At 41.1% G+C, this 12037-nt stretch overlaps 1 pseudogene; it reads left to right on the top strand.

Moving 5' to 3' along the window:
* Nucleotides 1-1451: 1451 nt before the first annotated feature.
* Nucleotides 1452-3028, top strand: LOC149149810 (aspartate aminotransferase P2, mitochondrial-like; annotated as a pseudogene).
* The last annotated feature ends 9009 nt before the right edge of the window (nt 3029-12037 follow it).

The raw sequence follows: 12037 nt of genomic DNA, 5'->3' as shown, positions 1-12037 counted from the left end.
GTGGCAGTGCCATGAAAACTCCTTAGTACCAAAGGAAGAGAAATATAGAGAAAAATAAATGTGTCTAATTGAAACAAAAGACCTCGCTTTGCAGAATTCGTAGTGTGTGGAAGCCATCTCATGAAACTAAAAAGGCATTTTTTATTTGATCATTAATATTGGGTGACCTACCTCTAGGCATGAAACTTACATAGCTTGGGGATACCACAACCTAATTTCCCTCTGGATGGTCAGTCTAAGATGCTCAAAGCCTCAAGCACATTTTTTTGGTTTTTCCCTCCTCCCAAGTCTTTCTGAGAATGGGTTTAGTTCTTTTCTGGCTAGCTTTACCAGCATCCATCTCATGGAAGATAGCCTTGTTATGTGATGAACTGCCATGGGCAGTAGAATTGTAGGCTTCATGGCATATTTGGGGAGTGGAAATACCCTTTTATTTGTAGGAAAATGAATGGTGTGTTATTTAATCTCATACAACATGGTGAAAATTTTTGTTGGTTTTCCAGCTCCCTAATTCGCGTTAGCTTGTCCATGTCGATACGTTTATGAGCCCAGAAAATGGACCTTAGGAAGCTTCTTGAGTTGTTTGAGGGCATCATATGTACTATGAGCAAGAATTATTCTGGAGCTTCTCTTCCATGTTCAACTCAATTGTGACAACCTTAGCGTTTAGAAGACTAACCAAAATTGTTGACACAACCATAACTATTAACCACCACTAGTGACTAAAACCATAATTGTTAACAACAAATGTTGACGTAACCTCAACTCCACCACCGGGTCAATTTTATCTAACATTTGAATGATGTTTCATCATGTGTGCCAAAGCTTGCTTTTGAGATGTTTAAACCCTTGGAAAAAAACCACAACTGAAATTATGATTGTGTTTAAAAATTTGAATGAATTAATGCTTATGTTCTTATGATAAAATAATGCCATAATTAAGTAAATGTATTTTCTCATAGAAAAATAATATCATGAAATTTATGTAAGGTACCTTGAGCAAGATGATTTCTTAAAGAATGCAAATCTTTGTCATGAATGAAAAAGTGAATTTAAGATACTTGCGATTAAAAATATTATTCTATCACGATAAAATCAGTTGTCAGTGAAGACATTTGTTGAGGTGATTAAAGTCAAATTGATCAGTGATAGGAAATACTTTTGCTTGGAAGTGATATTCGAAATTTATCGTTGCTAGTTTCTGAGTTATGTTATTTCAAATTTGCAGTATTTTTAAAATTATTCTTAATTAAGAAAGAAATATAAGACATGCAATGTATCTGAGGTTCTTGAATGACTTTCTCAAATGTGTAACCGTATTTCCATATATATTGATTTGAATGCATTGCTTCCACCAATTGTATTTTCCGTAGTATATTGATATAAAGCAAGTTTAATTGAAATTTGTTCCCATGGGTGGAGTTTTTTTCCTAAAAGAATGATTTTTTGTACAAACTGTGAACATAATTAACATCGCTATTGCAACAGATGCCTCTCACTTTGAAGGAGTGAAAATGGAACCTATATATCCAATTTTGGTGTTTTAGAATCCTTTAAATAAAATAAGTGATTTGAAGCTTAATCTTGGTGTTGGAGCTTACAGAATAGAAGATCTTCAACCCTATGTGCTCAATGTGGTGAAAAAGGTGTGATTGAATTCTTTTTTCTTTTAGCTAATATGCATTGAATAGTATAAATTTTTTAAGGTCTTTATCATAGTTTATATCATTTTGAGGGCTCTTTTAGATTTATTTTATCATTTGGAATCCTTCTTATCACTTCTTCTATTTTGCAGGCAGAGAATTTGATGGTGGAGAAGGGAGGCAATGGAGAGGTATGCATGTGGTTCTGGTGAAGAAAATTGTGCACCTTTTCCATGGGAATCAATTTAAGTTTTTACATATTTGACATTATCTTGTTATTCTTTGTCTACAGTACCTCCATATTGAAGGTTTGGTTGGTTTTAATAAGGCTACTGTGGAATTTTTGGTGGGAGCTAACAATAATGCAACCAAGCAAGGACTGTATGTTGTCTTTGAATTACTTCTAGACAGAGTAGGGTGGGGGTGGCAAGGTGAGATGGGTGGCAGAATAGGGTGAGTTCTTTTTAACTTTTAGGTTGCACAATATTTTCCCTTATGTAGACTATGCTAGGAAAAGGATATTTGTATCTCTGTAGATCACCTAAGAGATGGTAGCGAAGATTGTATCATAGATACCCTTTTTTAGACTGGCATTATAGTGCTTTTGTGGTGTGTGTGTTAGGATGATGATAGCTTGTGCCTGTGTATGTGGAATTAAATTTACATAACACCCTATTGACACCTATCCAGGTGGATACTGTCTAAGGCGTTTCAGTAACTGGTTCTCTTCTCCTCGTTGTTACCTTTATTCAAATGTATTTCCCTGGTGCACAAGCCTTGATTTCTTCTCCAACTTGGGGAAATTATTAGATTTTTTATTCTGAGATCTAAGTAATGTATTTAGATTTGTGATACTAAACTCTAAGTTATGTATTTAGAGTTTTCATGCCCGTCTTACAATTGAACATTTTTAATAATTTTTATGTAAACTAATATTTGATCTATTTTAAGCTATTTTATTCTAGTTTGATTTTGACCAAGGAATCACAAGAATAATTTCAATGATGTTGGGGTTCCATGGTCAAAATACCGATACTATGATCCTAAAACTATAGGACTAGATTTTAAGGGATGATTGCAAACATCAAGGTAAGAAACATTTTTGTTCCTGGATCGTTTCACAAAGAGATGATTGGTAAATGCACTGTTAATTTTTTGTTAGTAGAGGAGACTGATAGTTGCTCAACTTCCTTCAGCCTGCACCAAGTGGTTGTTTTGTGCTGCTTCATGGTTGTGCTCACAATCCAACTGGAATTGATCTAACTCCTGAGCAGTGGGAGAAGATTGTTGATGTCATTCAGGAAAAGAATCTTACTACTTTCTTTGATGTTTCTTATCATGTTATTGATGATATGGGGGTTGTGTTTACAACCTTTATATTGTGAATCACTCATTGCATATTACTTTTTTCTTTCATTTGTTTACATTTTTCTATATTGACAAGTCTTATTTTGTTTTTTTTTTAAATAATTTTTTAGTTTTTATAGGTTCTTCATTTTCAAATATTTATGACTACATTTCAAGCTCCCTCAAAATTTGATTATCAATCTCAGAATAATTAGAATATCATCAACCTATTGATTCCATGATGCAAGAGTCTACTAGGAATTTCTATGATTACGAAGATGAAAGAGTCTATCAAGACTATGTACCATACTAAATTGTAGGGTGAAGTTGGAACCAGTAACATCGGAAACACTATAAATTGTACTATTATTTTCATGCATTTGATAGTAATCTAGTTTTTCATAACATACTCTGACACTAACCATTGGAAATAAGAGGTGCATATGGGTTGGGTTACTGTTGGTCCACTAATTCTCCAAGCTTTCCTTGTCATGCAACTGAGTAAGGAGCACTTTCACTTAAGAGAGTACGCAGGTTGTAGGTTTGTTTGGAGATCCCCTTAGAAAAAGTTGTGAATGTTAACTGCAAATATGGAAATAGATCTTTAAGCATGTCTCTGAACTTCTTGCATCAAGACAGGAGGCCACAAAAGATATAATGCGCCACATCATGTCCAAAGTGTTTTGCTATTAGGTAAGTGTCTCATGTTCCTAGGATCATTCAGCAAAAAATTTTAGAGAGGGATGACTTCCAAACCCTTTCCTTTGTCCTCCTGTCATGCCTCCTCATCCAGCTTAGCAACCTCATGTAGGCTTCTTGAGTGATTGATCCAGGTGGATCTTGGTGCCCACCTGCCAAGTCCACCTGGACCCCCACCACTGTTTCTCTCAGCATTTTCAGTTTCCTTAATTGTAGCACAACTTACTATTTTTAGCAGTTTTTCGACTCCTGAACTTCCGGAGCCGTTTTGAGGCCCTAAACGATGTTTTTTGGGAAATCTACCGCTAACATATTTTTTGATAAAAATCGTCTTTTCCGTCGTAGTCCTTGGAGAGATTTCCAACGGGCTATCATGCGCGTCAAACGGAGATAATACGACCAATTCGCGACCCCGGGAAGTTGGCTATCCAACTCATCCCAAAACGGGGCCCACAATTTGGCGTTTCATCTTCTAGGGTTAGGTTTTGGAATGTGAAGGGTTTTCCATTGTTTCTCAATAATAAATAGGCCTTCGAGCCTTATTGTAAACACAGTTCGGAACAGTTCAGAGGCATGTAGCTGACACATCTCTTCTCAGAGATAAGCTACCATCGCCCTAGCTGGGTTATTCCTATTTCTATTTGTAAGCATCTTTCAGTATTTTCCATTAATGAAATGAAGTATTATTTCCGCTGCATATCTGTCTTTATGGTTATCTCTATATTTTATTGTGTTCCTATTTAAATCTGGATCAGTGGTATCAGAGCGGTCTGCTTTTTCTCTGTTTTTATTTGCATGTCCCCAATGAGGTCGGGATATAAGGAGTTAGGGCTTGAACTAGTTGAACCTTTGCGAGACCAGCCTCGCAGATCCCGACGGCCTCCTATGGCAGATGAGAAGAAAGACGAGGGGGCAGGAGATCCTATCAAAATCTTCCTCGAAGAAGCCCTCAAGCGACAACGGAACGCAATGATGGACAGTTTTGCCCAAATCCTTCAGCGGCTACCCAGAAGCGACGCATCAGCTTCCAGCAGCTACTCTGGAAATGCCATGCCCTTTAAGGTACAAGTTAATTTTGAAATCCCCATATTTGAGGGTCAGATAGACGCAGATGCTATAGATAAATGGTTAAATCTGCTGGAGGGTTATTTTTCTGTTCATGAATTTTCAAGTCATGAAAAGATTGTTTTTGCTCTTCTCAAAGCAGGCCCCCATGTCAAGGACTGGTGGGAAACCTACTGCGAGCAGAAGGATGAAAATACTGGCTCGCTATTTTCAGCTGCACCCACCTGGAATTTATTCCGAGATGCCATCAAGGAGCAGTACTACCCTATCGGAAGCTATGAGGATGAATACATAAAATGGACCACGTTGCGGCAGGGAAGGGACCAAGATGTGTCGGAGTTCACCAATCTTTTCCATACCCTTCGCACAAAGTTGGGTATCAAGGATATGGAGCAGCATTTGATACTCAAATACCGCGGCTGCCTGCACAAGTACATCCAGGAAGAAATACAATTCTTGAACATCTCCTCGCTCGGCACAGCATACTGATATGCTGTCAAGGTCGAGCAAAAATTTAAACAAAAGAAGCGAGACTTTGGATCTGCGAATCTGAAGCAAGGGAAAGGTGCCCCTAAAACACAGAACAAAGGACAAATCCAAGGTGGGGCAGCCCAAGACAACCCGCCAATGCTGCAGGCAAAGAACAATGCCGCGAAGATGAAAAAGGACACGGGAAAATGGTGTGAGTTCCATAAGAGCTCCACTCACAACACCAGTGAGTGTCGAGCCAAGCAGTCACTGGTGGCTGAACTAAAGGTTCCAGAATCAGATGCATGTTCCGACTATGAGTCAGAAGCCGACAAGGGGGATGACAAAGGGAAGCAGATCATTGATGTGGATCCCAACGCCACTGTTGCTACCACAAAGATCCAGAAAAATGAACCCGAAGATCCAGAAGAGGAGGAGCATCTCTTCCACTCCCAGATGTGGGTAAAGGGCTCCCTGCTACAATTCACTGTCGATAGCAGGAGCCAAAAGAACCTCATTTTGGTAGAGGTCGTGAAGCGGTTGGGCTTGTCGACCACAACACATCCACAACCATACACCATCGGGTGGCTTCACCAAGGACGGGATCTTCGCGTGAGCCAACAGTGTCACCTTCCGTACAACATCAAGCCCTTCACGGATGAGGTATTGTGTGACATTGCTCCCCTTGAAGTTTGTGATGTATTATTAGGACAACCATACTTGTGGAAGTGACATGCTGTGTATGAATCAAGGCCCCGTGCTATTATTGTTACATCGGGAAATAAGTTGTACAGGATACCGGAGGTAGCACCGCCTACCGCCATCTCTTTGATTACTGCAAAACAATGCAATAAGCTCATTTCCAAGACTGGGAATTTTGTTTTCCTGATGATACGCCCGCAAGAAAGAATAAGACAGCAGCCATGGCCTCTAGACAAGACCCCTCTGCACGAAAACTACAGATGGATAAGGTCGTGAAGGAGTACGAGGACATCTTCACCTCCCCCGCAAGGGTTCCTCTGCACTGTCAAGTCAAGCACTCCATTGATCTGACCCCAAGTGCGTCGCTACCCAATGGACCAATTTATCGGCGCTCCGTTCTGGAGAATGATGAAATCAAGAGGCAGATTCAGGAGCTGTTGCAGAAAGGTCACATCCATTTGAGTTCATCACCTTGTGGGAGCTCGATCGTGTTGGTACAGAAGAAGGATGGGACTTGGAGACTCTGTATTGACTATCGGGCGCTGAACAAGATCATTGTCCGTAATAGGTACCCGATCCCGCGGATTGATGACCTCTTGGACCAACTAAAGGGGGCAAAATATTTCAGCAAGATCGATCTGAAGTCAGGATATCACCAGGTACCAATCGAACTGTCTGATGTGTGGAAGACTGCCTTCAAAGCCAAGGAGGGCCTCTTCGAATGGTTGGTTATGCCTTTCGGATTGACGAATGCTCCTGCAACCTTCATGAGGCTAATGGATGACATCTTTCAGCCATTCACCAACTCATTTGTAGTGGTATACTTGGATGACATTCTGATCTTCAGCCAGAGTTGGGAAGAGCACCTCCACCACATCCGACAGGTTCTTCAAACACTGCGGCAACACAAGCTATGTACCAATTTGGAGAAATGCACTTTTGGCATGACCCAGGTTCAGTATCTGGGATACATTATTGATGAACAGGGGGTGCATGTAGATCCGGCCAAGGTCTAAGTCATTCGGGATTGGCCATCTCCAACCACTCTGACGGAGCTCCGCAGATTTCTAGGTCTTGCCAACTTCTACCGCAGGTTCGTGTTGGGGTTTTCTCATATCACTTGGCCCTTGAGTCAAGTCACCAAGGGAGGAGCGAAAGAGAAATTCTTCTGGTCTGCATCTCAAAAGAAGGCATTCAGAGAGTTGAAAGATCGCCTCTGCACAACACCGATGCTCGCGTTACCAGATTTGCAACAACCATTTGAGGTCGAGCTAGATGCCTCTGACTATGCTATTGGGGCAGTCCTTACTCAACATGGGCATCCAGTGGCATATCACAGTGAAGCACTTTCAAACACAGTCCGGAAGTATCCCACTTATGATAAAGAGATGTATTCCATTGTGCAGGCCCGCCGACAATGGAAGCATTACATTTTGGGGAAGGAAACGGTCATCCACACAGACCACCGACCCCTGTAGTTCATACAGACCCAAGATAAACTGCAGAATGATCACCATCAGAAGTGGTCTACATATCTGCAACAGTTCCATTTGAATATCAAGTATAAAAAGGGCAGCACCAATAATGTTGCAGATTGCCTCAGTCAACCACCAATCATGGCGTTAACCACCATGCTCAACTCTTGTAGGCACGAGACTTCTGATTGGCCACTTCTCTACAAAAGCGACCCAGAATTTGGCCACACATACCAGACACTCTTGGGGGGTCGGCATGTTCCAGATTTTCATCTCCAAGATGCCCTGTTATTCCACATGGGTCACCTTTGTGTTCCTTCAAGCGAGTGTGCCAAGATGATTTGGGAAGCACACTACAGTCGGGCTACTGGGCATTTCAGGGTTGAGAAAACGGTGGCAGTACTGCAAAAGTATTTCTATTGGCCAAATCTTCGACAGGATGTCGGGAAATACATCAGATCATGTACTGCCTGTGCCATTGCCAAACCAACCATCAAGAAGCAAGGCCTCTATACCCCGCTACCTACCCCTAGTCGACCTTGGGAATCCATCTCCATGGATTACATGTCAGTCCTTCCTTCCACTAAGCATGGAAATGATTGTGTTTTTGTGGTCGTCGACAGGTTCTCGAAGATGGCCATTATGGCGGCCTGCAAGAAGAATATCACAGCAGAAGCCACTGCTAAACTCTTCTTTGAACGAGTTTGGGTGCACTTTGGGATCCCACAGTCTATCATCTTAGAACGGGACAGTCGGTTCCTCAGTACATTTTGGTCCAGTCTCTGGTCAATGCTGGACACCAAACTCACTAAGTCCACAGCCTTCCATCCTCAAACTGATGGCCAGACAAAGGTTGTCAATCGGATGATTGTACACATTCTGCGCATGTACAACTCAAAGCATCCACGCACATGGGACGAGAGCCTCCCCTATGTTCAGCACAGCTACAACCGAGCTCTTCATAGCTCGACGGGCCACAGCCCTTTTCAGGTGGGCCTGGGATTCCAGCCACTATGCCCCATTGATGTGGCCATGCCACTTGCAGCTACTCACACAGATTCAGCTCATGTCTAGTCCGAAACAGATAAGGCAACCAACTTCATTGAGCACATCCAACATATTCGCCAGCAGGTCCATGACATTCTGGAAAAATCAAATGCCAAGTACAAGCAGCGACATGATCAACATCGGGTGCCACACAAGTTTCAAGTGGGCGACAAAGTCTGGTTGCATTTGCAAAAGGAACGCCTTACTGGAGCCTATCGGAAACTGAGACCACTCCGATATGGTCCTTACACCATTATTAAGGCTGTGGGAGACAATGCATTTGAGCTCAGAATTCCCCCATTCCTTGGCCTACACCCAGTGTTCAATGTGGACCGCCTTCGGCCATACTTTGCACCATTGCTAGACACATTCGACATTGCAGAACAGCTCACACCCATAGAATTAAATGCAGATTGCATGGAACAAGCTGCAACTGATCGGATCATGGACACATAGGTCAAGAACACTCGCCAATAGAATATCCAACTGTATCGAGTTGTCAAAGCAGGCCAACTCCTTCACCAGGGCAAGTGGCTCACCAGGGACCAAGTTCAGCAAAAGTTTCCTCATCTCATGAAGGAACTCAACGCAATGGGGACCATTGCTTCCTAAGGGGGGAGGAATGATCCAGGTGGATCTTGGTGGCCACCTGCCAAGTCCACCTGGACCCCCACCATTGTTTCTCTCAGCATTTTCAGTTTCCTTAATTGTAGCACAACTTACTATTTTTAGCAGTTTTTCGGGTCCTGAACTTCCGGAGCCATGTTGAGGCCCTAAACGACGTTTTTTGGAAAATCTACCCCCAGCGATTTTTCTGATAAAAATCATCTTTTTCGTCGTAGTCCTCGGAGAGATCTTTCCAACGGGCTATCATGCACATCAAACAGAGATAGTACGACCAATTCGCGACACCGGGAAGTTGGCTATCCAACTCACCCCAAAACAGGGCCCACAATTTGGCGTTTCATCTTCTAGGGTTAGGTTTTGGAATGTGAAGGGTTTTCCATTGTTTCTCAATAATAAATAGGCCTTCGAACCTCATTGTAAACACAGTTCGGAACAGTTCAGAGGCATGTAGCCGACACATCTCTTCTCAGAGATAAGCTACCATCGCCCTAGCTGGGTTATTTCTATTTCTATTTGTAAGCATCTTTCAGTATTTTCCATTAATGAAATGAAGTATTATTTCCACTGCATATCTGTCTTTATGGTTATCTCTATATTTTATTGCGTTCCTATTTAAATCCGGATCAGTGATTGCAGTTGAAGGATGAATGTGGATGTCTGTTTCCCACTTTGAAATAAGGAGGATTTCCTTTCCCAAAGAATGAATTCTCAATGTATTCATCAATATCTTCTCCACCGTTTGAGCCCGAGGGAACCCTTCTTTCTCTAGGGTAACCTACATTCCTGCAACTTGAAAATATCTTGCAATGGACAATGGGGGTAGACCCCGTTTCTTCATCAATTTAGCTCTAACCTCTTTTAGATAAGGATTGGGATGTGTCTGTCCATGGATGTGGGAGGGTGAGTCAAAATATTAGCAGAGGATAAGCTCAAACCCATGACCAACATTAGCCGAGCAACTTCAACCACTGAATAGAGATAAGCAAAGGAAAAAACCAAATGCAGTGAAACAACAAAGGGGCAGTATGTTGGCTTACGTGGTGAAAAATAAAACTTGTTCATGTTGTTCTCCATAGATGAGGTCTATTGCTATATGTTATAATTTTATTACTTTTAGGGAGGTAGGTGTGAGGAGGGTATCGTCAACCTTAAAGGATATCAACTAATAATGAGGTGGAAGCCTTGGAATTATACAAAGGTCTCCTAATCTTAAAATATAAAGGGGTCCATACAGCTACAATGGTGGGGACCCCTCAATAATTCAAACATCAATGTATCAAAATGATTTCGAAGAATTTCAGTCTATATAGGCTAGCACAAATAATTCTAGTAAAGGTTAAATACTTTGAAAAGATTTGAATTTTTTGATGTCCCATGAAAGCAAAACAAGGTCGTGGACAAGTAGACTAACAAGGGAACTAGGTTGCAGATGGGTGTGTGATTCAAATGGGGCCCTACTATCCATCTATCCCCATGAATGCATTTGAATCTTAGGGCGAGCCCTCATTTAAACACACATAAAATCATGTAAAGTTTGACACGATAGCAAGTTAATACACCAATATCACCCCTTCTGGTTCTTCCTCACAACTTTTTCATATGTGCTTATGAAGGCTACAATGGAGGATTCAAGTGCCACTTGTGGGTTTATTTGGCTAGGAATTGAGATGAGGACTGCATTATGCTCTGTTCATTTGGGCTTTGATCCCCTCTCCAAGTGCAAAAAATGGGTGAATGGGCTTGTTCGATAGGGAATTGGCATTTTGTTTGAATTATTTGTTTATGCATTAGACTTTGACCTTTGGCATGAGAAATGGACATAGAATGGTGGTTGGTTGTGTTATCCATGATAACTCCTAGTAATAATTTTTAGTTTGATTAGTCATTTTAGATAAGGTTTTTCACCACTGCTCTTTGCATCTATCTGTTTTTTTTATGAAAGAGGTTGTTGTGCTTACATTTGGAGTTTAAAGAGGAAGAACATGTCTAGTTTAATTATTTTTGGAGAAATTCCCATATTCTTTAAAACCAATTCCATTTCATCCTTTGTGTTTAAAACTCTAGCCATTTCCTTTCATTATTAATATCCCAACTCTAGCCGCATTAACCCATTTAACACTAAGAAATCATGTCGCAATCCTTTTTAAAGGGCTAGGACCCATAAAAAATATCACTATTGACCCATTTTCCTTTTTGCGATACATATTCACCCATCTCCCTTTTTCTTTTGTGATTGCGATATCGCATATCGCAAAGTTCCCCCCTTATTTCCATATCCAAGCCCCGTTACCACTCTGCATGTCAATTACGATAAAGACTTTCTTACCAATTGTGATAAAGATGTTCTTTCCGATTACAAAAAATTCCTCCCCAACAATTGTGATAATTCCTCTCCTTGTCGATTGCGATATCACAATCAAGGACCGCGTAGATCAAAAGTTCCTCCTCTACTGATATTGCAAGTTCCACTTGCTGATTGCGATATCGTAAGTCCCTTCCGACTTGTGACTGCAATGTGTGATAACCCTCCTGGATGTGATATTTTATGTGATACATTCTATAAACAGTCACGTTCATAACAACGAGAAATTACTATAAATAAGTGTTAAAGTCCCCTCCTCTACTTTGAGATAGAAATATGGTGAGCCACCATTCCGAATGCGATAATTTATGTGACATGTTGTATTAAAGTTTTGCATCTAGGCAGTCAGTAAACACTATGAAACATGGTAAAAAGGCCCTCCCCTGTATTGCGATTGTGATACGAACTGGCCTGGATCAACAACAAAGATTGAATCAGCTCGGATCAACGGCCTAGATTGAGTCGGCCCAGATCAATGGCCCAGATCAACGAACATTAAAACATTCATTTCTCCTTCCACTCAAAGGATAGCAAGGGTATTTTTCGGTGTATATCCAACAACACGGTCATCAAATAAAATTTAGTGAAATGTGGGACAATGA

Source organism: Pinus tabuliformis, chromosome 9, assembly GCF_031772625.1.
Source record: "Pinus tabuliformis cultivar Carrire ecotype Pingquan chromosome 9, CPIR1, whole genome shotgun sequence".
Taxonomy (NCBI): Eukaryota; Viridiplantae; Streptophyta; class Pinopsida; order Pinales; family Pinaceae; genus Pinus; species Pinus tabuliformis.
This window is presented reverse-complemented; position numbering and strand designations above follow the sequence as displayed.